Source organism: Acomys minous (genome assembly GCF_964271855.1).
Source record: "Acomys minous genome assembly, chromosome: 10".
In the NCBI taxonomy this organism is placed as follows: Eukaryota; Metazoa; Chordata; class Mammalia; order Rodentia; family Muridae; genus Acomys; species Acomys minous.
This window is the reverse complement of record NC_140491.1, coordinates 89,363,796-89,388,484: the sequence shown is the minus strand read 5'-3', so window position 1 is coordinate 89,388,484 and position 24,689 is coordinate 89,363,796. Positions and strand designations below refer to the sequence as shown.

The window sequence follows — 24,689 nt, the reverse complement described above, 5'->3', positions numbered from 1 at the left end:
ACTCCCTTGGGGAAAAGCGGTGGGCAAGCGCATACACCAGGCTTAGGAGTGTAAATCTAACTACTGTTCTCAGTTCCTCATAAAACTGGAACCCTCTGAGGGTTTTCCGGAGCCCAGATTCTGCCGGCATTGGGGTGGGGGGCAGGGGAGGGGCAGCCTGGCATTTGGAGCTCTCAAAAGCAGCCCAGAAAGTAAGATGGGAATGCAGGGTTAAAATGCATGGGAAGGTGGACTCTCGGGCACACGGAAAGATGAGTTTGTGAGCAAAGAACACCATTGTCCAGAGAGCCATCCTAATTCAAAGTCCCAAACTGACTCCATGACCATCTTCCTGGAGTCCTCTATGAGAAATGGCTCCTATTTTTAAGGCTCCTGGAGGAAAAAGCCGCCTGCGCAACAGTTTCTAAATGTAACCACAAGGAAACAAATGTTGGCTCCATCTCAAGCACCTAGGCACCTCCCAGGCTGGCCTGGGTCTGACTGGGAGTTCATTCTTTGACTTATTTTGGGTCCTCACTCTTAAGGCACCCTGTAGTCAAGGGCTAGGTACAGGAAACGAAAGAGCTTTCTGGTAAACAATTTGGCTTTCTTTGTCAAGAAGAATAAATATATCTTCCTTGCTCAATCTAAAAGGCCTCTCCTCAGGGAACCAAAACCAGGGGCTTAACAGCCTCACTGTGTTTTGTTTAAAAGGTAAAACACTGATTTGTGAGTTCTTGGCCCCAAATGGTCAAGGGAGTTCTGCTAATACCCCTTGGCTGTTCAAACAGTACAAAGGTCGGAGGTAAGAAGGCCCTTCTCAGATAAAACTAAGAAAACAACAGTCCATGTGTGAGACTGTACTGCTTTTCTCCGTGGCACAACTTTGAAAATTAAGTCTTCCCAGCAACTTGAAATTGCATTCCTTGCCGATTTAGACATGAAGGGAAGGCCTCTTATGTGACGCCAAACATTTTCTAACACTTCTACAGAACAGGGCTTGGTCACATCATGAAAAGTCCAGAGCAAGCCACTTAGTGGCTAGTAAGAGGCCAGCCCTCCATCTTCTGGAAACAAATGGCACATACATAGTCTCAGACGAAGGAGCTCAGACAGTCACACCGAGGCTGAATAGCAATCTCCAGAACCACAACCCAGAGGGCTCACATCCTAAACTGATGCCCTGGACCCTGTGACATTCTGCCTCAAGCACCATCTGTGACTAAAACAGCCACCACACCCTCTGTCAGAGGAAACCGAAAGGACTTGTCCTTAAAGATCAGAGCTATTTTTAACTAGTTTGAACATTTTAGGATTCATTTTCATTTTATGTGTATGGGTGCTTTGCCTGCATGTATATATGTGCATGACATGTGTGCCTAGGGCCTTCAGCGGTCAACAAGAGGGCCTCCGATCCCCTGGAACTGGAGTCATGTGTGAACCACCACAAAGGCACTGGGAACCAAACCCAGATCCTCTGCAAGAGCCATTTATATTCTTAACCATGAAGCCATCATTCCATCCCCTGGTTTGAAATTGTTAGAGCAATAATGGCCCATCAATGATTGACTGTTTTTTTCTGATGAAGTAACACTTATTGGTACTCTCAGGACCCAAACGAAACTCCCCCTTTACAAAGGGAGACAGGAAAGAAACAAGAGGAGGAAAAGGAAGAAAGAGTGGACAAATTACAACATTTATTTCCTGGTTCTTACCTGCATGATCGATTATGCATGAAAGTATAGGCTGCTGGCCCCTCAAGCTAAGTATAGTGCTGGGGTCTCAGCATTTCCGCCCACTTTTATTAAACAGTAGGGACCTCATACAACAGAGGGCTGAAGCCATGAGAATCCATAGAAAGCTCAGGGAGCACACTGAACAATAAGGAAATGGCAGGAGGAAGAAGGCAGCCCTGGGGAACCTACATTTACAAAGTCCCTCCCTGTGCTTCTAGGGACTTTTCTAGGATTTTGCTTTCCACGGTTTATCTAATGTCAATCATGACTTAAAGATGCCATAAACCATCCATATGCTTTAAATTCTGGGCAGTATACTGAAATTTCCTTTGTCCTTCTCAGGACAGGAGCCCTCTGTTTGCTCAGTGTATACTCACTCTGTATTAGGCTACCTGACCCCTCCCATTAGTCATCTGAAACCATCCTGGCTTTTTAGGTCCACTAAATGCATCGCTGCAGTGTCTAGGTTCAGGCAACACTTATTTATCTAAAAGAGTTCCAAAGTAGCAATGCTGTGGTTTTACTAGAGTACATTATTATTGTTAATCTCTTACTAGACCTAATGTATGTCAAACTTTAACACAGGTCTGTATATGCACATGTATAGAAAAAGTACATAGCCAAGCATGGTGGTGCATGTCTTTAATCCCAGCACTCAGGGAGGCAGGGGCAGGTGAATGTCTGTGAAATTGAGGCCAGCCTGGTCTACAAAATGAGTCCAGGACAGCCAATGCTACACAGCGAAACCTTGTCTTGAAAAGCCATAAAAGAAAAGAGAGAGAGAGAAAACAAGAAAGGAAGGAAGGAAGGAAGGAAGGATGAAGGGAGGAAGGGAGGAAGGAAGGAAGGAAGGAAGGAAGGAAGGATGAAGGGAGGAAGGAAGGGAGGGAGGGAGGGAAGGAGGGAGGGAGGAAGGAAGAAAAAAGGCACATAAACAATTTGATAGTGTCCTTAGTTTGGGGCAATCTATTGGGTCATCCCTGTTAATGAAGCAAGGAGAGAGAAGAATGGCTAGGATTGATGGGTAAGGTGAGATGTCAACAATAGTGTGTTTGTGTCACTTCTTGGGCCTGTGGTACTCTATGGTAATGTAGATACAGCTAGATAGCACAATTATGACAAGAAATACTAAACAGCATGTATATGTTCTCTGAACATGAGAATGGTGAGCAGCAGGTGGTAAGACAGGCTAGCAGGAACTTCAGACACCTAAATGTGAAATCCCACCACAAGGAAGGAGAAACCAAGCAGATGCCTCATTGTAATCCAGCCCAGAGTGGAAACAGGAAACTCATCTTGAGCAAGAAGTTAATTTCCTCGACTTTGATTTTATCACATGGTCTTCAAAGTGGTAATTTGTCGAAAGAGCTCAGAAGCATTGTGTTGGCAATACCCAGCCATAATAGTATGCATCATTATGAGTTCACTTGTATTGTAAAATACATATCAATTTTGAGAAAAATGAATCAGATCCATTGGCTTTCCCCACTGAATCACTTCTCAAGGCAGCACCCAGCTGGCAATAGTTACTGCCTACCCAGTAGTCCCTTTAGCAAGGTGCTCTTCTATAGGGGAGGACACACATCTACATTCCAGTCCAGCACTGCCAAAGAGATCATAATGGTTGTCACACAGAGTGTTCAATTCTCTTCCAGGAAGTGGTGGCTCACACCTTTAATCCCAGCACTCTGGAGGCAGAGGCAGGTAGATCTCTGAGTTCAAGGCCATCCTGGTCTACAGAGAGAGTTCCAGTATAGCCAGGGCTACACTGAGAAACCTTGCTTAAAAAAAAAAATAGCAGATTTAATTTCCACTAGTTAAATACACTGGTTACTTTAAGTAAGATATTATCTGGGGTGCAACTCAGCAGTAGAGTGCTTGCCTGGCATTTATACAGATCACAGTTCAAGCCTCACCAACCTGCAAAAACAAGATTAATAGAGCATAAAGTTGAATATATGTAACCAATGTAAATGAATCATTAAATAGGGGGAAATGCAGTTTTGAAAACTGTACTTTATATTTACAGCACATTCCAATTCACATGCTAAATTTTATCACATGGAACTTGATTTACAGTTAGATCTCAGAAAATATATAACTAAAAATGAGGTTATACCAGACTATCCCAAGGATATAAAAGTGGTCTAGTAACTGAACTCAATGCCTGTTTTTTTTAATTTAAACTGATTAACATGAAATAAAACTAAAACATCTTCAATTGTCTGTAGCCACTAGGCTATGCTTCCTGGAATAAGCAGTATGGATCTAAACCAATTCCTTCTTACTACTAAAGAAGATGGGGATTTGATTCTGTATCCAGTAAATCTGCTTGCTTGCTCGTTTGTTTATTATTTGGGTATACTGGATTTCTCTGTGTATCGATGGCTGTCCTAGACTAGCTTTGTAGACCAGGCTAACCTTCAACTATATCCTGAGTGCTGGGATTAAAGGTGTGTGCCACCATGCCCATCAGTAAATATGCTTCTTAATCAAGCCTTCCGGAAGGTAATTAAAAAGTTCATCAGACTTCCCCCATGAAGGTATCACTGTGTAGCTGAAGCACAGCCACCAAGTCTTTCTCCTTCAGAGGCTGAGTCAATTCCTAGGATTAGAGCTTAGCCTGGCAAGTTAAGGATCACGAGACTAAAGACCTGGGGGGAATCTGGAACCTCCCTCTCCTCACGACCAAGTAACGGAACCTGGCTCTGCTCCAATTTCCTCACTGATACAACACAGTGATACTTACAGCACCCAGCCAGACATGGTGCCTCATGCCTGTATATACCAGCCAGCACTTGGGAAATTGAGGCAGAAGGCCACAAATATGTGGCCAGGATGGGCTACGCAGCAAGAACCACTCTCAAAACAAAACAAAATTCGTAATGGTACCCACAAAACCAGATTATTATAACCACCACATGAGTGAACCCAGGTATAACTATGTGGGGTGACTGGTACTCATTAAGGGCTGAACAAACAAAAGCAGCTAGCTTGTATGTGCTGCTGACCAGGCTGCTCTGAAAAGCAAGGAGTACTGCTCACTGAAAATCCATCCACATGCTCATGGTCCACATGCGCTGTAAAAGCCAAGCAAATTCGCCTGTACATGAACATCCTCACAAAAGAACACACACACACACACACACACACACACACACACACAAACACACACACACACACACACAGAGGTTCTTTAAACAGCACCCTCTACCAAACAGAGTGCACAGCCATGGAAAAGATGCAGAGACTGCAGGGCCTTGAGCCACTGGAGGAGGCAGCAGCTGTTCACCTTCCTTTCTAAAGAGCAGGGACCCAAGGAAGAGAATGGCTACCAAACAGGATGAAGAAAATTCCTAGTGTGCACACAGATGGTATTTATTAAGCCTAGGGATCTGGTTACATCTATTTTGAGATTTCTGCTTCATTTCAGTTTGCCAAAAGAACGGCAACTCATCAAGAATGACCAATAAACAGGTTCAGCACGTAGAGGAACATGCTAGCACTTCCAACGGAAAGCGGTGAGAGAGCTCCTAAGGAACAAGCAGGACTGGCGATTTAACCCTTGTAATAAGGTTTGTTTTGGTTTTAGTTTAGTTTAGTTTTGAGATCAGCGGGAGAGAGATGCTTGATAGAATTGCACTGGGGCTCTGGGCTCCCTCAAGGGTTAAGGTAGGCAATGTCAGTCCCGGGGTGGGGGTGGGGGGTGGGGGGTGGGGCGGTTAAACCAAGAGCACTGGAGCTTGCAAAGCTGTAGCAAGCCTGCCTCTCTCACCCCTATGGCCTGAACTGCAACTGAAAGAGGCAGGAAGAAGAAAGAACACCCACCACCGGGTCAAAACTTCAGTACAAGGGATAAAGAGACGCTCGGAGGGACTAGTGTTCAAACTTACGAGAGCGAGAGAACATTAGGCTGAATCCCCCAGAACCCACATAAAAAGCCAGGTGTGGTGGCACAAATTTATAATGCAGATGCCAAGAAGGCAGAGGCAGAGGCTCCCTGGCTAGCTGCAGCCTAGCCTGCTTGAAGAAATTCCAAGAGAGACCCTATGTCAAACAAAAGGCAGACGACATCAGAATGTCAGAGGTTGTCCTTTGATGTCCACACATATACTCGTACAAAAATACACCAAAACAGCAAAGAGGGGAGAAAATAATACAAAACAAATAAACAAAAACTCTCCAGAATACAATCTGTGAAGTCTGATATCCTGGTAGAGGCAAAAGCATCGACCTAAAAATCCCTACCTGTGGGATGCTGTGGCTGAGGGAAATTTTTTATTATTTATTTATTTATTTATTGTTTTTTATTTATTTATTTCTCTGTGTAGTCTATTTGTCCTGGAACTCACTCTGTAGACCAGGCTGCCTTCAAACTCACAGAGATCTGCTTGCCTCTGCTTCCTGAGTGCTGGGATTAAGTGTTCACCACCACCATCCAGCTTGCCGGGGGGATTCTTTTAGGAGGATGCAGGAGGCTACCCTTTCTCGTGGAATGGAACTGAGATAGCAAAGAAAACTTTACAAAGTACAGAGAGACACCTCCTACTGGAGAACTGTAATGCTTTGGAGACAAGAAGTCCTGAAATGCCACATTTGAGGGGTTATCTATAAAACTATCTTCTCCTTTTGCCCTCAACAGCAAGGAAAGCCTGAGTCATTTTAGGAAAGCAAGCAGGAGGCCACACATCAACAGAATGGCCTTTTGCCGTCTTCATGGCATGCCTTCAGCTCAAGCCCAGCTGCCAGCCAAGCTTTCTTATTGATTACTCAAATCCAAAGTGGTCCAGAGGGTTCTCATTCATCAATTAGTGTACAGAAACGGTGCCTAGAGGGAGTGAAGGGATGGAGAAGAGAACTCCATACACTTGCTAGCCATTAGCTGTCTAAGGAAACCGTAAAGGAAAAAGGAAGTCAGAGATGAAGCTATGGTATTAGCAGAAATATTTTCTTCTAGTCAAGATGGTGTGCCGCACCATGGGGGGGGGGGTGTCACCTAGTGGCAAGACCAGAAAGCCCATTCAGGACGGCTCAGGCCCCCACACAGAAGGATCCCTGACTTGTCTCCTAAGCAGTGCCTGCTCACGGGGATCTGAGTCCTCAAACTCTGAAATGTTCTCTGTTCATCAGCCCACGTGTACAATCTTTTGTGTACGCCAACACTATTTGTCATGTCTGCCCATTTAAAAAGTGAAGTTTCAAAAAGGCTGCGGTCACGTCATTTAGATAGGGCAGGCTAGAGATCGCGCCTTGAGTTTCCCAAGTCTCATGCAATGATGCTTCTTTTCCTCAACATGAAATTACTTCTTGAAAATAGCAAACTACTGGCCACCGAGCCAGCTCTCCGTCACAAAGCTATCTCCACCACAAACTGGTGCCTGTGTTAGGGTCACTGTCACTATCGTATCGGCATGTTCCCCAAGCAGAAAGGCAACTCTACAGAACCCTTCTCCCTGTTCTGGGTGCAGGGCTACCAGTGTCCTGCAGCCAGGGAACTAAGTATGTTGGCATCATTCTCCCGTGGAGAAAAGCAAGGCTATCGTGTACCATTCTAAGCCTTCTGTTCTCCATTCATGCCAACAGCTTCGCTTGAGCAGGGGGGAGGGTGGGTCCACTGGAACAAGCTGGAGTTGAAGTGCGACAGATTCTTAAAGAAACAGGAGCAAAGCCAACTGAAATCCAGCCCTGTACTTGGACTCACTTCTGGAAGCTATACCCAGTATGCGGAATGAGACCTGAGCACAGTTGCCTCTTTATTTCAGCGCTTGAGAAGCAGAGGCAGGGGGATCAGCCTGGGATGTATGAGATTTTGTCTCAAAAACAAAAACAGACAGAAGCAGCAGAGGACTAGCATGATGACTCAGAGGGTAAAGGCACTTGTCATGCAAACCCGGTGACCAGATCCTCGGAGCACACATAAAAGATGGATGGAAAGAGACAATTGACTAAGTCATCCTCTGACTACGTGTACACCATAGCGCACGCGCACACGCGCGCGCGCGCACACGCACACACACACACACACGCACACACACACGCACACACACACACACCATGTCTCTTAGTTAGGATTTTATTGCTGTGAAGAGACACCATGACCACAGCAAGTCTTAGAAAAGAAAACATTTCATTGGAGCTGGTTCGTAGTTTCAGAGGTTTAGTCCATCATCATCACGGTGGGAAGCATAGCAGTGTGCAGGCAGACGTGGTGCTGGAGGAGCCGTGAGTTCTACACCTTGGCTCACAAGCAGAAGGAGACTGAGTGCTACACTGGGCCTAGCTTGAGCATAGTGGACCTCAGAGCCCGCCCCCACAGTGACACACTTCCTGCAACAAGGCCACACCTCCTAAGAGTGCCACTCCCTATGAGCCAAGCATTCAAACACAAGAGTCTATGGAGGCCATTCCTATTCAAACCACCAAACCAAGCATGGACATGTACAAAATTAAAAAAAAAAAAAAAACCCACACTAATTGGGCAATACTCTCCCCACCTCTACGGGTTCCTCCCCACACCCACGCCTTTTTAATTCTTTGCCTAACAAGACCCACTGACCTATAAACCTCTCAGCAGTATATTCTTGAATGTGGCTAGTTGTACCTCCCTCTCAGCTCCTCTGAATCTACGGCCCAACACACACACACACACACACACACACACACACACACACACACACATTAGGCTTTATCCTGTTCTTGCGGTTTCCCCAATACACAACACTACTTCACACCTCAATGCTTTGTCTGCAAAAACATCCTACCCATAAGGGAAAGCTTCTCAAACTACTCTGACTCCCTCGGGTCTTTCCACTGCCTCTCTGACTTCACTGGGAGACGTTATGACTCATCCAAGGCTCTTCCTCTAACTCGTTCATCTTCTGAAGCAGAACAAATTACACTGATTACAAGTCATAACTGAGCGTCCACAAAGCTGCACATGAAAGCCTAGCAGGCATGGCTCTTGTTCATCTTTGCACCCTACAACCTAATAAAGGGAAGCCAAATATATCACATTCCCAGCACAGAACCCCAAACTTTGCTGACCTCCTGTGTCAAGGGCATAAATAGCCATGGCATGCACACAGCAGCTCATTTCTCTTAGAAATAAGATGAGCATTTCCAGAGAGGTTCTGAGTGAAACACGGTCAACCTTACCAAACTAGAGGATTTAGCAGCCGAACTGCCTCCCCTTGGACTGATCTGCTTCCACTTGATTTTTTTTCTTCTCTTCTCTTCTCTTCTCTTCTCTTCTCTTCTCTTCTCTTCTCTTCTCTTCTCTTCTCTCTCTCTCTCTCTCTCTCTCTCTCTCTCTCTCTCTCTCTCTCTCTCTCTCTCTTACTTATAATTTATTCACATTACATCCCAATTGTTATCCCCCAACTCCTATCTTCCAGGTCCTACCATCCCTCCCTCTTCTGCTCTATTCTCCTCCACTAGACCTCTGATGGGGAAGCCTCCTCCCCCACCATTTGGACACAGCACATCCCCTTCCTCTGTGTGCCACCAAGGCAGCCCTGGCAAGGGACAGTGATCCAGTCGCAGGCACCGGAGTTCATGTCAGAGGCAGTCTCTGTTAGGATTCTGCTTCAGCCTGCCTACCTGTGATGTCACTTACCTGGGGGGGGGGTGGTCCTGGGCTGGGCCATATAAAAGAACAGACCCTCCACGTGGCCTCTCTATCTCTTTACCTCTCCACCTCTCACTACTTCTTTACCTCTCTCTACTTTTTCTTTCTCTCTCTGGGGTACCCCCTTCCCGCTTTCTTTCTCCCCCCCATGCTCATCTAATAAACTCTGTATACATAACATCTGTTGCTTGGTACCTTGTATTCTATCATCCTAACATGCGTTTTTAATTTTTATATATAACAGTCCCCTCTCTCCTCTGTTCCCCACACACATGGAGCATGAGCTGTCCATCAGCTACATCTGAACAGGGGGTCTAGGTACTGTGCATGCTTTGTCCTTGGTTGGTGCAGTTTGTGCAGGTCCCCCTGGGTCCAGGTCTGCTGGCCTGGGTGGTTTTGGTGGCCCTGTAGAGCTTCTGACCCTCTACTTTGTTTTATACAAAATCAAGGTACAGGAAGATATTAGGCAAAGGCAGAACAATGGAAATTATAAAAGTTCATCAAGGGATAATATCAGGAGAAACCTTCTTGAAAGTGTATTAGAAAAAAGAAAGAAAGGAAAAAAAAAAAAAAGAAAGTGTATTGAGCTAGGCGTGGTAGCCCACACATTTAATCCCAGCACTCAACAGGCAGAGCCAGGCAGACCTCTGTGAACTCAAGGCCCACCTGGACTACAGAGTTCAAGGACAGCCAGAGCTGATACACAGAGAAACCTAATCTTGACTTAGTCCCCCACACCCCACGCCCAGAAAAGAAAGGTACACTGTGTTGTCCCCCCCTCAAAACAGGTTTAGAAAGATGAACAAAGACATCAAGAAGATACGCTCCAGACAGCTATAGAGACTCGAAAAATATCATATACTGGAGAGTGGGAGCCAAACAAGAAACATTTGCATTGAGCTTTTATTAAATAAGTACTAACAAGGCATGTACTTTCAGCCAATGGAGCTCAGAATAACAAAAGACTCCCCCATCCTACTCAGCAGGGTAATAATGAAGGGAATGCACACTTGTAGAATGATCATTGTACAAGACCAAATATCTGCCCCAGGTTTAATTTTTTTTTTTTTTATCCAAGGAGGAGTGGCCAGAAAAAAAATTTAAACTTACAATTATTTCTTAGTGTATGTAAACCAAATGCTGACAGAGGAGTATGGGCGTCCCTAAAATTCCTATTAGTATGCTGAAGGAGGGAGCTGACTGCAAGTTTATATTTACATAGCAAGCCCACCCCTACTCGAACCACATGAACAACTAAGCTCCGCAGCAGCATCCACTGTAAGCCTAAACAAGGAAGTTCAAAGTCACTAATGAAGTCTTGTAAGCCCACTGGAGTAGCTAAAACCACAAGAAGCACCCTATTAAAGGCCTGCTACACTCAGCCCTTAAGGGTACGGTTTATTTTTCAGAAGTAAGCATAAAAAGACCTTGGAGGAGAAGGCCTTGGTCCTAAGGACAGCAACCCGTCCAATAGGATGTGTGGCCTTCAGCAACTCACTGGCCTTGGTGCTTCAGTGAGACAGGACTGCAGTGAGGGTTGGGTTAACTCAAAAGAAAGAAAGAAAGAAAGAAAGAAAGAAAGAAAGAAAGAAAGAAAGAAAGAAAGAAAGAAAAGAAAGCCGTACTTTCATTACTATCTCAGGGGCAAGGAAAATTTGCAGAGGGATCGATGCTGCCCTGTTTGCAGAGCAATGGCAAGCGCCCTCCTCGCCCCCCCCCCCCCATAACAACCCTTGAGCTTACAGGACAGGCAAGTTTGCCAACCTCTGAGCAGAAACCTAATGTTCAAAGTGGCAACACAAGGTCACCAAAATCATGTGTTATATCAGGAAAAGAGCAAAGATCTCCCAACACCCAGCACAGCACTCTTTAGAGGATCATGAATCTGAGGGACTACAAACATCCAATTGTTAACGAGGTGCTCCCCCCACCCCATATCAAAAGAAACATTCTTTATAAATCCAAGCACAAGGGCTCTATTATGAAGCGAGAAGAAAACAAGCCACGAGTTGGAGGAAGCTAGATACTCTATTTCTCTGTTTATGTGGTGGCAGAAACAAGAGATTCTGGTTCAAGACAAGCCTCCAACACCCAGTAGTGTAACCTTCAGCAACTCCGTCGGCCTTTAGTTTCTTTTTATTAGCCAAATGAGCTGTTTTTGCATCTTTTAAGAATGCATGGAGTTTGATATAATAATAATGATAATGATAACGATAATAATAATAATAATACACATACATACACACACACACACACACACACACACACACACACACACACACACACACACATGAGACTCAGGAACCTAGAAAGTGCCAGTTATTCCTTCTTTAAGTGTCTTGGTTCCTAGCTGGTGTGTGATATAACTACCATGTGAACAGATCTCAGCAAACTCATGAATACAATCACAAATCTGTTCCTCAATTTGCTACATACCACAATCACCTCGGGGGCTCTGTAAAACTCTACTGATGTCAATGAAGTCCGCAAGCAGCAGCCAGGCTGAGGTGTTTTAACAGCAGCCTGGGACATAGCTTATGGTAGAGTGCTTGCCCAGGCCCCACAAGGCCTCAGGATCCCCATCAGTAAGTTTGCTGGGTTTTATCTTGTTGTTCGGCAGGGTCTCACTGTGTGGCCCTACATTGGAACTTTCTATAGAGACCTGGCTGTCCTCAAACCCTCAGAGATCCTTCTGCCTCTGCTTCCTTGATGCTAGAACTAAAAGCAAGTACTACCTCACCCGCCTTTTTCTTTCTTTCCTGGATTTTCCCCCACATTGGCCTTTTACATATTGATCATATATTATAGACGATCATATTTAGTTATCTTGGGCTGAGTGAAACATATTTTTAAAATGCTTTTACAACATTTTTATCTAGGTTCCAGCACGCAGAAGGCAGAGGCATCTGGATCTAAGTTTGAGGCCAGCCTGGTCTACAGACTAAATTCTAGGACAGCCAGGGCTATACAGAGAAACCTTTCTCGAAAAACCTAATATATGTATGTATGTGTATATATATGGAAATCTTAAGTTATTTATCCACATATTTCTATGTTAAACTCTGTTCTAAGTGACTGATTCTTTGAAGGCAATCATTAGATTTAATATAATAGCACAAAATACCTTGATCACTCTCAAATTTGTGACACTACAGTAAATGTTAACTGAGTTTATGGCAAATTAAAGGTTTCTTTATATAAATAAGGTAAGCAGTAAGACAGCCCTTCAATCTTTCATTTTACTATGTTTCTTATAGGACATCATCTCACAAGACAGCTGCTAAAAACAGTCAACATTTTAAAGCTAAGTAAGTACAGTAATAGTCTCTAGTTCAGTATAGGTCTGCGTATATAGAACCATGCAATTTTCCCCAGCCCCATTGGTTCCTTCTGTTTTCTTCTATCTGTTAATGACACTTACCACCCTTAGGGATAATACCACAAATACACAAGTGAACCCATTGAAAAAAGAACAGAACTTTCACAGTTTTACTGGTTGGGGCAGGGATGAGGAAAGAGGAGACTTAGTTTTAAGACAGGGTCTCCCGTGGCTAAGGCTGACTTGCACTCCTGATTCCATCTCTACTTCCCACAGGCTGTTTCCACGGGTGTGCAGCACACCCAGCCAGATGCTTATATTTAATAGGATCTTAGAGAATTGGCTTAAATTCAATCAAAAGCTATTACTGAAGGCCAAGTATAGGCTATCCGATAATAGCTCTTATTTCAACAAAAGACATTTCCCCGCCAATAGATGAAATATGAGTTTATTGGAGTAATAAACACTATGGACAAAGAATATGACAGTATATATATGTGTATGACTGCACATATTGATGCTCACTACTTTATAATGAATACATGATGATAAAGATAAACAGTAGAGAACTATGAGACTTATTTAGGGATTTTTTTAAAGATTATTATTATGTATACAGGGTTCTGCCTGCATGTACACCTGCAGGCCAGAAGAGGGCATCAGATCACATTATAGATGGTTGTGAGCCACCATGTGGTTGCTGGGAATCGAACTCAGGACCTTTGGAAGAGCAGGCGGCACTCTTAACCACTGAGCCATCTCTCCAGCCTGGCTTTTGGTTTTTGAGATAGTAATATAACTACATCATTTCCCTCTTCTCTTTCCTCCATGCAAGCCCTCCTGCATACCCCTCCTTGCTCTCTTTCAAAGTCATGGCCTCTTTTTTCATTAATTGGTGGTGGTGGTCGTGGTGGTGGTGGTGGTGGTGGTGGTGTGTGCAGGTTTCTAAATTTCTGTCCCCAGTGATATCAACCTCCTACTCCCCAGAACCTGTGACTGATGCTTTTCATGACAAGATGGCTTGGTAGCCAGAGTAAGTGAAGACCCTGATCTTGAGCTATTATGCTGGGCCACTCAATTGGTTCCAACCTAACTGTGCTGCAGCCAGAGATATGGAGGCCCAGCATGACCTGCCTTCAACAGAAAGGAGCCATGACTATCAGAAGTGAAAACAAGGCTGATGACTCCTAGGATTGGTGGAATGAGAATCTGATTACAATAACCAGTTGCCGAGGAGACAATCTTCAGGGAGGTCAGAAGGAAAACCTGGAGGATGCTGTTGTCCCCGAGGCTTCCCTTCTGCATTCAGATGCATCGCTGTGTGTACCCTAAGCATGGGTACTTACCCTGTGGCCATCACCCAGTAAAGCAAACTGTGGCCTGAGAGGCAGGCTCCAGCACAGACACCTTCTCCTATTCTCTGGTGATCTGTTTGATTAGCATTATCCTTTCCTTATAAGTCCCTCTCTAATTTGATTCTACTTCTTGGCTTATTTGCTGTATCCCTGCTGCCTGGCTCAGCTCCTTTTGTCTTTTAGGTAGCTAGCTCCTACCCCTGTGCTTCTGCAAGCACTTTCTCCTCTGCTTCCTGTTCTCCATCCTCTAGGCCTTCTGGTGCTGAAATTTCCCCTCACCCTCCCTCCCAATGCCCCCTTCTCTTACTTCCACACAAAAGGAGTGTTGGCCTTCTAGGTCCAAAGTTCAGTGTACAGTTTTAAAAAATAAAAATAAAAAAGCCCTAGGACAGCTTTTAAACTTTCTTGGGCTTCCCCATGGAATGGGTCCAGAAAGGCCTGGGCATGCTTCTTGTCACATCTGGACTTCAAGGAAAGGGATCTGGGGGGCAGCACACCCCGCAGGCTCCTACAGCAAATAAGGTCCTGACTTCTCCAGGCATGAGAGCACACACACAGGAGGTGTGCTTCCCTCTGTGGTCACTGCCCTTTGGCTCGCTCTCTCTAATGCACTCGATGGCAGAAACAGCCACTCTGGACCCTGCAAGTTCCTGTGATTTGGGAGTCCTTAGAAATAGAGAGCTGGACCTTCATAAAGTGCTCCTGGAAACCAATTCCCCACCTCACCTCCAAAGGCCACATTCTAGGGAGTTAAGGGACTATGGCCAACACATTCCTAAATCTTAGTGGGAGATGAGCCAATCCTGTGCTTTTTATACCCTATTTTAACACTAATGATCTGGTTGGAAAGTTTAACAGCTCTTTCTCATCTCTACCGCCATACCCACCCAAGAGCTATTTCCAGCTTGATGTGTGAGGATTTTCGCTTGTGTCTGGGAAGTACTGGTAAGTCTACAGGCTGACATAGGATGCAGTAGACAAAATGATGAACAAGAACGGAAATTGCCCATCATTATCACTTTATTACATTTCCCAACTGTGCACATGTGTATATATGTGTACACACACACACACACACACACACACACACACACACACACACACACCAGTATTTATTTACTCTGGAATACAGCATCGGAGCTATTTAACCTTCCTAAAGTATTTCATTATCTTCCTTTCTCTTGAGTTTGAAACCATGTTTTCAGCTACACGGGAGCACATTTGGGGCATGTTGTTTCCAGTGAGGCTTGTCTTTCTGTTCAGCAGACTCTCCCTCTGTCTCTCTGCTCACAAGGCCTCTAGCAGGGCAGAGCTGGGGATCAGAACACACCTTCCAGGGAGGCTCAAAGACAATTAACAGTTCAGCTCTCTTCTCTCCCAGCTTCTAACTCATCGGCTTGTCTCCCCAGAAAGCTGTTAACCCAGAAGTCAGCAGAGGTACCTTCTCAACCAAGAGTTAAAGTTTAGTTCTCTTTGTTTCTTCCGGGAAGAGACAAAGGAGGCAGAAGGTAGGGGACAGAGGGGAGGGGCAGCAGAGGAGAGAAGAAGAAAACAAACATCCCCCTAATCTACACTGACTGAACACACAGCCCCTGACCCCTCCAGCACTAGAGCTGAGTATTTTGCCCTCTCCCTGGCCACTAATCTCACACGCCTACCTAGCTCCTTTAAATATATGGAGGAAAGTTATTCCTTAGTCCATGGCTCCTAATTAAGGAATCTGCCAACCCTTGCACTGGGTCAGCAGCCAACCCCAATCCACTCCTGACTTTTCAGCCATGGCTTCCCTCTAACACAGCACCATGCTGAGGCTGAACGTGGTTTACTCTAGGACTGTGAAGCTGAACAGCCAATCATTGCAGGAGATTAACCAGTCCTTGCAGCTCTCCTGGCAGGATGCCACCTCCTCCTGTGGCCTTGGACAAAGGGAGGCCAAGGAGCCTCCTCCACTCCAGGGAGGGGAGGCGCTGTCTTCCCCAACCCAGTCGTTCTTTGAGAGGAAATGAATATATTTCTCAGTAGATCTATAAGGGAACCATCTGGGCATTACATTTGTCCTCTTACAAAAGGGTTTCCCCCCCCTCCTTAAGATGAGAGGTGGGGCATGAGGTTCCCAGCTAACCACATTTATTTGTTTATAAGTAAGATTGTACTCCTTCAGTACGCTGTGGTTTCCTCCAGAAAAAGTGGCAACCCCGACTAGCCTCCCAGTGGGGATTCCTAGAAACTTGTGCTACAGGGAGCAGAGCAAGCTTTGCCCTGAAATGCTAATAAAGGCAGGAGTTCAGGCACAGCCCCTCACAAGTTCTATTCCTGAAGCGCTAGTGTAAACAATCCAGAGAAGCCGCTCACATTCTGTCCTGTGGCCTCTCAACTGTCTTGGGAATAGGGGAGAGGAAAGATTCTGATGTCCCTAGTGACCAGAGCCTCAACCATCGTCACTTTGGAATGAAAAGAGTGAAGGGAGCCATACAGTTAGCTCACGGTGGCTGTGGGTGCTGAACTGACATCCATTTGTACACCAGGCTGGCCTCGAACTCACAGCAATCCGTCTGCCTCCACACAGGCACACAAATTAATCTCTCCAAACACTGAAAATTAAAGCCAGGGAACTGACCAATCAGAGTCCTTTGGGGGCTTTGGGCCTGTTTCCTCTCTTTTCTACACATGTGGCCGGAGAAGAGGGCGTGGGAGTGATGGGGAGAGCAGTGAAACCGCACAGGTGGGAATGAAATGAAAGTCAGGCAGCAGGAGACCTGGCTGAGCAGCAGATGAGGTGGAGGTGACAACGCCTGCCTGTGTGCTGTCAGGTGCTTCTGGTACCTGTGCTAACCGTGCCCTTCTTCAAGAGAAGAATTTTAAGACTTAGTTTTTAGAAATACCTAATCTAATTAAACACAGAAGTGTTTTTAAATTTTATTCCTGCACATACCCCACAAATACCTTTAAAGGTGTTAGCTATTGTATTTATAATATATGAAAAGTGTCTACTCAGTACCACTGTAGAATCCCGAAGAAGTCAGTAATTCCGCTGCCTGGGCCTCTCCATCACTGCGCTATTCAAATGTCAGCTCGTGCAGATTTGTTAAGTCTTTTTATTTCAGCTAGTTTGTGGCTCACCTCTTCAGATTAAAAAAAAAAAAGAAAAGAAAAAAGACAGCTCAGTTACAAGTCCTGAATACAGGTTTTGTGCGTTTGGTTTGGAAGTGTGTGTGATTTTTCCCACAGTGTATTTGCTTAATTAGCTTTACTAATGTAAATATTCAAATCTTTTTTATTCTTTAAATACTCAGTGACAGAAACTCCTGGGCAAGCAGTTTGGTTTTTTTTGTTTTGTTTTCTTTTGTTTTTGTTTTTTGTTTTTAAGTGGTTATTTCTACCTGCTTAACAGAGAAAGGGCCACAGCTATGGTGGCCAGAGAAGAGGGCAAAGCAGAGACAAACACAGCAGCATATGGCCGCTACCCTTGAAACCTGTTAGAATAAAAGGTTCACAGTGGAAACAATGTGCAAACATGGTAGTCATTCATGATATCATTCCGGGAATTCAGGGGAAGAGGATGTGACCTACCAAATAAGTGACCACACTGGTACTTTAAGCAAATAGGTTAGATGCCATAGCAGAGAGACTTTCCCATTTTTTTTCCCCTAAGTTAAAAGAAAAGCCTCTAGCTTTGGTGGTGGTGCACACCTTTAATGCCAGCACATTGGGGAAGCAGACGCTTAAGGAGGCTCTATGAGTTCAAAGTCAGCCTGGTCTATGGAAGAGTTCCAGAACAGCCAAGGCTACACTGAGATTGTGTCTCTGGGGGGAAAAAAATGTCTAAATATTTTAGTGACTATCTTTCTTTTTAAAAGTCACAGCTCCTACATAAACCTGCTTGCATCAAGTAACCAAACAGGGGCAACAGGTTTCCAAGTAGGAAACTGTCTCTTCAACTCCAGAGTTGATAGTCAATTGCATGGAACTGAGAGCTGGCAGCATGTGGATTTATAGAGGCATTTACTATGAAAGCCTTGATGGATACGTTTACACTAGTGTCGGAGCCCCCTCAGCCCTACCATAGAAGCTGCAGCCCTGCAGCGGAAGGGTGAAAAGACAAATAGTGAGGTTTTACACTATTAGTGAAGTCTGCATAAATTCGCCCAATGAGGGGAAAGTCAGAAGAAGAAAATAAAATCTTGTGATGAGAATATACATGTTGAGGCAGCATGCTAGGTAAGAGTCTCTTTGGACCCCATGCTGACAGAGGGGGGGGGCAGAGAGAGAGGGGCCTCACAACTACCCTGTCCTTTTGAGCTCTTGAAGGGATAATTTCCATTTAAGCTGGAAATCAATACGTCAATTCCCCTGGAGGACTCTTTCCTTTTTTACTTTTGTCTGAATATCACTAAGATTCCATCCAAAAGGCAAAGGTGCCCATCTCCTCTGAACACGCAATGTTCAGGATGAGGGTAGTGTCTTATTCTGATAAAAAGGAAAAAAAAGAGAATTTTTTTTGAAATTTTTGTCTTTGAAATTTTTATTTTTCTACTCAATTAAGGTAAGTAATAAAAGCTAAAGAGACTGGAGGCCTTATACTTCACAAATATTTTCAACTGGACACTGACAGGACCTCTAAAAAACACACCAGCACATTTCCGATGTACTTGGTAAGGAAAGGCAACACATGCTGAAAAAAGTGAATGCTAGCCAAGTGCCCACGTACAGAAGGCAGTGCCTCAGGGAAAAGGCAGGGAAGCGCTGTGTAAGGGTCACTTTCCAGTGACAGGGTCTGCTTACTGCACGGTTAAACGGAGCAAACTAGAGAGTGAAGGTAAAGCAAGAGGAAGGGGGCGGGGCACGAGGCAAAGAGGAGCAGCTGGGCGTGGCGGCAATCCTAGCAATCTAGAGCCACCAGCCTGGGCTATGTAAGCAGACTATGTCTCAGAAACATCACATGAGCACGGGGGCATGGGGTCTACGTTACACACTACACATTAGTGTGGAGTGCGTTGGTAGCTAGAAGACTGAAAATGCTTACTTCCTGTAAACATTGTGAAAATTTAAATAGCCAACCTCGCATTGGTTTGGTTTTTGGTTTTGATGGTGGTGGCAGCAGTAACGACGGTGTGTGTGTGTGTGTGTGTGTTTTGGTGTTTTGGAGTATGGCTTTGTTGTCACTGTTGTTGAGCCAGGGTCTGATGTAACCCAGACTGCCCTCAAACTCACAAATTTAGTCAAGGATGGCCTTGTACTCCCGGCCTCTTATGAGCCACCACATAACTTTTAAGCCTAGTGTTGCAGCTCACAAGCAGTGCAAGCTACTGGGAATCCTAAGGGACAATGATCATTTCAGCCTAAGAACTTGAGGCGACCCTGGGCGACATCATAACACTGTCACAGAAATAAAACACGAGAGGGCTAGAGAGATAGATGGCTTGGTGGTGAAGAGCACTTACTGTTCTCCTAGGGGACCTGAGTCTGTTAGGCAGGGTACCTGTAACTCCAGCCTCAGAAGATGTCACCTTCCTCTGCCTCAACAGGCATCCATACAAGTGGCATGAATCCACACAGATGCAGACATAAGTAATTTTTTTAATGCTCATGTTCTATAACACCTGAACAAAATCTGGGATTTTTTTTTTCTGATAATCAAAATAAAATTGAGCCTGTAACCTTAGCAGGATTGAGAATTTGAGGTCAGCCTAGATTACTCTTGTCTCAAAGGGAAAATATAACATTTAATTTACTCAAAATGCCTAAAGGAGATTGATAAAAGTTCTTTTCATCTCATCTCATTCAAGCTGAATACATCTCAACACTGAAAAAAAAAAATGGATTCAGTATCCAGCAGAGTTTAAGCTGTTTGGGCAAAAGAGTATACTGTGCGACACACTGTAGCTTTCACAGTGAGTTTTTTTTTTAAGTAGTTATTAACTTGTTGATAGATAGATTAGTTGCTTGGTTGATTTTGGTTTTCTTTGTAGGGGGCTGCAAGGGCAGATATGAAAGGATAGAAAGATGAGTGGGGTTGTGGCAGTGCACAACGGAAATTCACAGAGAATCAATAAAAAGGGGGTTTTGTTAGGCAACCTAAAAGGAAAAAAGAAATAAAATGAGGCTGACACATTTAGGACTCCCAGCATAAGTGGAAACAGGTCTATACAAAAGTTCTGTATTTTGGGATTCAAGGAGACTTCTGTACAGATTCTCCCTTAACTACACAGGACCTCAGTGACAGCAGAAGCCTCACTCAAGTGGCTTTGCCAGAAGAGGAAAACACAAGTGGTTGTGAAAGGTGTGTGATGCCTCTAGATGGCCAGCAAAGGTCATGATGGTGGGGACTGAAATCCTCCTGCCTCCTGCCTTGAAGGGCACAATGAACCAGAAGCATTGTCACATCGGTGGTAACATGCCCTCATTTGTATTGTCATACACAGGAGCAGCAGGAGGAGACACTGAGTTACCCAAACACTTGCTATCAAATTTTAATTCCATCAGACCAGACTAAAGAGATGTCTGCAAAATTCTGCTGACATTTACAGGGCCATTTATCTCCACTGAACCAGAATTTACCTAGGCAGTGAGAAGCTCTTCACAGTCCCAGCTCTTCCTTCTGTGGACCTCAAGCTCATCACTTCCCATCAGGATGAGGGAGAACAAGAGATCATCACCCTGGTCACTGTCACCTACTCTGGAATGTGTTGCCCCCTCGCAGGCATCATCTACACAGCTCTCAAGGAAAGCAGTCCAAAGAAGAAAGTTTTTGAGTTAAGTCCGGTGGAACACAAGTGAGAAAACCCAAGATGGGTGTAAATACCCTCAAACTGATGTCTATTCAACCCAAATATAAAGTCGGCCCTGTTGGGTAGGCAGGTAAGGTATAGACTGTTCTCTCCTTTAGAGCTCACATTCTTGTAGGTATTTATCACATTTTCCCCTTCTAAATCTTCCGTCTGTTTGACCCTTCCTAAGACATATAAATATATTCTTCCATGACAGTAAGAAGGAATAAAAATTTTCAGCCCCATGTTGCCCCCTGCCTTCTACTCTAACCTATTGCCCTCTGCAGTTCGCTAACGAAGCAATCTTCCACAGTACAATGTGCACATAGTTTCCAGCCTGTCATTCTGAAACTCACGGGCTGTGTGCCTTCTGCTTCTTCCAAGCCACTGAGAACTCTCCCCCATGGGTGAGCTCAGTGTCTAGCCCAGAGCCTGGCCCAAACCAGGCTGAGTCAGCACTGAGTACATGCACACTGGACCACACCCTCAGCATAAATGAACTTCCTCAGCTTAGAAATGCACAGTCATGTGGTCCTTACGATGGCACTGCACACTGCTGCTGCTTTTCCCGTGGTTCAGCTCTCAGCTCTAGGCTGATAATTCACAATGTAAAATCAACAGGGTAACTTACTTCTTTGCTTAAGCCAGTATTATAGTTGAGATCTTGTATGTCCTCCCAAAGGCCCATGTGCTAAAGGTTTACTGGCCAAACGGTGGCACTGCTGAGAGATGGTGGAACCTTTAGGAGGTGGGGCTAATAGGAGGAAGTTGGGTGATTGGAAGTGTGCACTCAAAGATAACGTTAAGATCCTGGCACCCTGTTGACTCATTTTGTTTCCTGGCCACCATGAGGTGAGTAATTTTTCTCCATCTCCTGCCATGAAGTTCTGCCTTATATCGGGGGCAAAAACAAAGGCCAAGCTACCATGGACTGAAACCTCTGAAGCAATGAGCTCATATTAACTTTCCTTCTCTTAATATTTTGTCATGGCAATAGAAGGCTAACACAGCTAATGTACCAATAACTTCGTTAGACGTACCAAAAGCATATGCTAGTATCACCATATTGGTCCATGCACCTTCACTAAGAATCGATCAGTGTTTGTGTGCTTCCTACTCCAGGGGCCAGCACCAGCATCATGGAAGAAACCTGAGGGTGGCCTCTGCTTCATTTCTCACAGCTAATCAAACAGCATCTTTTAAGTAGTTCTTGACAGTCCCACTTTCTTCACTTTCTATATCACTTTTGTCACTGCTTTAAGATGGTTAAGGCACTGGCCTTTAAAACATGCAACCCTCCTGCTTCAGACTCCTGACTGCCACCACGCATGTCTCCATCCATTCACAGAATTAACTCCTCAGTGGACGCACTCCTCACTGCTTCCCACTTACTTCCTCCCCACTGCCTAGTCCCAGCTCAGCCTAGGAGATCACTCTCAAGGACCAGGTTATCTCAGAGTGACCCCTCAGAACAGCAGCAGCAGCAGCAGCAGCAGCAGCAGCAAGCTGTCAGGTACCACCCACCCCAGACCCACTGGATCACAACCTCTGGGAGCAAAGCACCAGCAACTTGGGGGTGTTTGTTGTTACTCGTTTTCACTTCAGGGCTGGGGGGGGGGGGGTTTACCACTGTTGTTTCTGTGTGGACAGGTTCCAGCTACAGAGCACCAACTCACCCTCCTCCTGCCACAGCCTCCTTAGTGCTGGCGCAGCAGGTTCCAGTGGCTGCCCAGCCTCTCAGTTCATATCGTAACAAGCCCTCCCGATGATACCGATGCACAATAAAGGTAGGGTACCAAATCAGAGTCTGAGATGAAAAGTGGCTCGCTGGGGAAACTGATGATACTGAGGAGGTTAAAACACGCAGGCAAAGGACTTTCCTTTCCTCTCTCAGGTTCCCAAACTGTATAGTCACTTACTCTACAGGAACTTGCTAATCGCACAGGTTGGTCATCCAACTAATGATGCCTGTGTATCGGCTACCTGAACATAAGGATTATAAGCAACCTCTGCAATGGCCAGTTCTTGGAATTTTATTTTTCTTTTTCATGACAGGGTCTTCTTATATATACCAGGCCCTTCCTCCTCTTCTTTTCAAAATCAATTTTTATTGCTTTCAGTGGGTGGGGGACTATTTGTTTGAACAAGGGTAACCATCATGATCCCGAATCTGCTGTGTGGCCCAGGTTGGCTTCGAACTTAGCTGCCATATCCATTTTGGAGATTTTTTAAAAAGAGGTTTATTTTTATTTATAACTATATGTTTTGGGGTGTGTGTGTGTGTGTGTGTGTGTGTGTGTGTGCGTGCGCGTGCGCGCGCGCGCGCGCTTGAGTGCCAGTACCCTCAGAGGCCAGGAGACGGCACTAGATCCTGTGGAGTTGGAGTTAGAGGCATTCAGGAGCCTCCTGACGTCAGTACTGAAAATCCAACTCAGGTCCTCTGAAGGAGCAGCGTGATCTGTTAAGTGCTGTGCCATCTTCCAGCCTCCAGTTTGTATATTGTTAAAAACACTCCTTACATGAATTATGTAGTTGTTTTTTGACTATTACTGCCTCTTAGCTGTTTTTTTTAGATTTGTATGCTAAAAGGCAATTTTTAATAAAGCTGTTTATTTTGGCCTGTATCATTCACATTTGTTGTGAAAGAAATTAGAATGTGTGTGGGAATAGAAAACAGCGCCCTTGTGAAATATGCTTGAAACAAGAGTTATTTTGCCTTCAATTTGGCAGTGATAAATTAAGAGGCATGGAAACTTTTGGAAGGTGTTTTTAGAGAAATGTGCCCTCAAGGACTATCTTCTCTTAAAGCTGAAATGAGAGAAGGCAGAGTGCCCAAATGCCAGCACCGTGACATGCTAAGAAAAATAAATTTGGGGTGAAAAATGGAGGATACGTCCAAATGAGACCTATGTAAGCATCAGAGAAAGCAAGCAGGAAGGTCAGGAAAGGCTGCACATATGAAACGGTGTCCTGAGGATAGTCATTCTACAACTGAAAGCAGCTGGTCAGCTTGCCTTTGTAGAAAGTAGGAGGAATGTAGACTCTGAGGACCCCAAAGTCTGTGCAGATGACCACGCGTCTGTGATGGGGGTTCTGAGTTAGAGTGGCAGCCCGACCAGTGTGTCCATAGAGGAGAGGGTAGACCTCGGTACGTAATCTGTAGACAGACTTGCTGGACTAGTATTTTTGGCTTTCAAAAGAGACTTTAGGAAACAGTTTTCTTTTGATATGTGTGTTAATTTTTTTTTTTAAGGTTAGCTTCATGTTAGTTTGCAATATTGTGTGGGCTACTAAACTGTTTGCTTGTTTTTGTTTGTTGTTTTTTTGTTTTGTCTTAGGGGACTACTGGATGAGGTCTATATTTGAGGCAATGCAAAGCGTATTTGCTTCTAGGAATGAGGTGGACAAAGATGGCTCTCTGTCTTAGCCACGTGTTCTCTATTTAACTATTGGACTAAGTTTTTGTGGTCCTAGTGTCCGGGACCAATGCGGTTTTCCGCCTCTTACAGTGAAGTGTTATCGTGGGCAGATGGAGAGCCATATGTGTTTTAAAACTCTTTCCTAAACTAAAATTTTACTTACTTAGAAAAATGCTCTAATTTTCAGTTGCCCACACCTTGTTTCCATAGTTAATATTAGGAAATAACAAAAGCAATTCATTTGGGATTGAAAGTATAACCAAATGAAAATTTCTCATTACTGAGAATAAAATTAAAACTCTCAATTCTGACTGTCCTATAAATTGAAAGGAAATCAGTGCAGGTGTGTGTGTGTGTGTGTGTGTTTGCATGGTTCATGAGTATAGATTGAGTGTCAGTTCAGGTGTGTGTGTGTGTGTGTGTGTGTGTGTGTGTGTGTGTGTGTGTGTGTGTGTGTTTGCTTGGTTCATGAGTATAGATTGAACGC

At 44.7% G+C, this 24,689-nt stretch overlaps 1 protein-coding gene across 5 annotated transcripts in view; it reads right to left on the bottom strand.

Annotated features, from left to right (window-relative positions):
* FMNL2 (formin like 2) overlaps nucleotides 1–24,689 on the bottom strand; it is a 276,955-nt gene that overhangs the window by 158,887 nt on the left and 93,379 nt on the right. The window lies entirely within an intron of this gene.